A 3,490-nucleotide genomic window follows, 5' to 3' on the forward strand; every position below is an offset into this window, starting at 1 on the left:
ACATTCAGCTTGAGCTGATAAGTGACAAGCGACTTGGTTGCCACAAAAGTGCCACGCAGTGAACATCTCCAATGAGAGAGAATCAAACCATCTACCTTTTAATACTCAGCAGCATTATCATCACTGAATCCCTCACCAACAACATCTTGGGGGTTATCATTGATTATAAACTAAACTGGACTAGTCACATCTATGCTGCGGCTTTTAGCGTAGGTCAGAAATTGGGAATTCTGCAGCAAGTATCTCACCTCCTGACATGCCAAAGCCTTTCCATTGTCTACAAGGCACATGTCAGGAGTGTGATGGAATACTCTCCACTTTTCTGGATAGCTGCAGCTCCAAAAACACATAAAAAGCTCAATACCACCCAGGACAAAGCAGTCCTCTTCATCGGTACCTCACCCACCACCTTAAACATTCACTCCCTCCACCACCAGAGCACAGTGGCAGCAGTGTGTACCACCTACAAGATGCACTGCAGTAACTCGCTAAGTAACGTTCGACAGCACCATCCAAACCCGTGATCACTACCTCGAAGGACAAGGGCAGCAGATGCATGGGAACACCACCACCTGCAGGTTCACCTCCAAGTCACTCACCATCATGACTTGGAACGATATCACCATTTCTTCACTGTTGTTGGGTCAAAATCCTGGAACTCCCTCTGCAATAGCACTGTGGGTGTTCCTACACCACATTGACTGCAGCAGTTCAAGAAGGCAGCTCCCCACCACATTCTCAAGGGCAATTCGGGATGGACGATAAATGCCAGCCTTGCCAGCGATACTCACACCCAAGAATAAATAAAAAGCAAATCATTCTCCACAGATTCCCCACAATCCAGGCTTGGACATTTACTTCAGGAGCACAGAGCTTTATATAACTACAACGTGATTTCCAATCTTCAGATTCCATTCCCCTTTCACATTATTTTCTACCAGTCCGTTAGTGTTTAGTGATTCAGCACGTGGGTCTCTGCTTCTCCAGTTTCTAACATCTCAACACTTATAAAAAACACTCTGATCTATCTTTCGTAGGTACTAGATGACCCCACATTTTAAACTCCATCTGCCAAAACATTGCTCACTCACTTAATCTATCAAGAAGATTTGAAAATAAATTTCTTGCCAAAGGATAATGTTCTGCTTCTGCTCCCTCGCCGTTTGCTTTTCCCGTTAGTCTTTCATTTGGTGTAAATCCAGAGAAAGTAAAGATGGAAGGAAGGAGGGAGGGAAAAATCTTCCTCCTTTTCGTGATCCCTATTTGATCTTCATTCCAGTCCAATTTGGGTGAAGAATTCCGATTGTCTGTCTCAATTTTAATAAAGTATAAACAATTCTGGAATCACCAGCGATATACTGATAAGAACATGTTTCCAGGCCAACTTTCCACAAAAGCTCCCCCACAACAATGTACTAGACACTACATACACTAACGACAAAATTGGGATCCGAACCCACACATGCAAAGCAAAATGCATTAGCACGCCACCGTCTTAACCTCTCGACCACCTTGTCAGCTGTTTGGACAGTACAGATCCTGGCTGTGCAGCCAGATGTGCAATGATGGAAATGCAGCTTCTGTAAGTAAATGAAATTTCCATCACATCATGTCATGGCCTGTTGGGAATGGAGCGGTGTGAAACATTTCCAGACCATGTCCAACACGTTTCAACTCAGTGTGAAAACCCACCACTGAAAGACTGGAACATACAATCATTTCATCACATCATGATTAACATCACTCAGACACCTGAACCATGAGGTCACTGACAAAGTCATGATGACTTCTAATTTCTCATGAAATGACAACTGAACTAACTGACTGGAAGAATTGCTTTAATTCCACATGATCAGAGAGGCACAGCCTCAGACCGACTTGGCAGATGAATATTGATTGAATAATTTCTGTGTGAGGAATGTTCCAGCATCATAAACCAGGGGAACGTGCTGACTGAGCTGTGTCTTCATCTCTTCTGGGCAGTCGGACAGTTCACCCTTCATTCTGCTCTGATTCACTTTCCCAAAGCGGATCTACAGATTCTCAAATCTGGCGACTGGGTTTTCTTATTTTGTTCCATTTGATTTTTCTTGCTCCTGAATGATAATATATTCTAAACCTCGGATCAACCCTCCCCTTTGCGTCGTGTTATAGTCTTGGTTAAAAGAGACACAAAATGACACAAACACTCTGAAACATACAACACGGTCACACTTTCCTTCAGTGAGATTAATGTTGAGCTGTTTTCCAGGTTAAATGCAAATGCAAACACATTGCTCTCAAAGAAATTGTAGGGGATTGAGTTGCCGTTGAAATATTAGCACTGGACATCTGTACGAGCAGGAACAGCCATTTCAAACTCACATCCTTCACAAAGGCAACATCTGAGCTGTTTTCTTTTGTGAATGAAATTCATAAGAAAAGTTAAAGTTCACAAGAAAATGGATGTAAATGATTGATAGCTAAACTTTTGAAGCCATGATATGAATCCATGATTTTCTGATTATTAGACAAACACTCGAACCAGTTAAGCTGCTGAGCCAGATCACAAGTGCTGTGACAACTAAGGGCAGAGGAGGGCACTCTTTATTCTCATCCCACTTCTCCACAGGTCACAACATCTATGTGAACTTTTCCCACATACTGATACAGTCAATCATATACTCTATTTTTCCCAGAATAGAAGACACTGACCAGGTTTCTTTAATGAACAACAAAATTATCCATTTATTGTCGAACAAGTTTTAACTAGTCATGAAGTAAAGCATAAACACACAGGTGGAAATTTTAAAAGTTCCTTTTTCACCTTGAACAACTTTTAAAGTCCTTTTTTTTATCTTCGAGCCACACGCACACACACACACCGGATAGCTGAAAAAAATAAAAGGGATTTTTTTTTAATTCAGCACTCTGTTGCAGACAAAAAAAACCTCTTGGGCTGTTTATTTGCTCATTTTTGAAGAAATCATCAGATGAGATATGTTGCTCCAAAACTGGAATACAGTCTAACTTCCGAGTATACGTAGACAGGTCACTAGGGTATTTTAGATCCGTTCTTTTCAGAAGGCATTGAGAATTAATTTTAGCAGGCCTTCTTCAAAGACATGCGACAAGATGAATTAACTCAGTGGACTTCTCAGGGTCTTTTAAAGATTTTCTGGAAAACAAACTGGGTTGTGGTCTTCTCTCCTTCCTTGACGATTCTTCAGGTTAACTTTATCAGCTGCTCACTCCAGCAGGTAAAACACACTTACTGCTACAACCAAAGGTTGTGAGTTTTCTGCTGTCTTAGGTTTGCGCTGCTGCTGCCAAGGTTGCCCAATCAAGGGGCATGACTGACTTCACTAACCATATTTCTCCGGGTTACCAGGGTTTCTGTTCTATATTTAACTTGAATCATGTGACAACCAGTAAACATAGTTGCCAAATTGGCTCTTTTGGTTCTCTCTTGAAAAAGAACTGGTCCTACATTTATTCAGTTTGATTATGA

Source organism: Heterodontus francisci, unplaced genomic scaffold (assembly GCF_036365525.1).
Source record: "Heterodontus francisci isolate sHetFra1 unplaced genomic scaffold, sHetFra1.hap1 HAP1_SCAFFOLD_879, whole genome shotgun sequence".
Lineage (NCBI taxonomy): Eukaryota > Metazoa > Chordata > Chondrichthyes > Heterodontiformes > Heterodontidae > Heterodontus > Heterodontus francisci.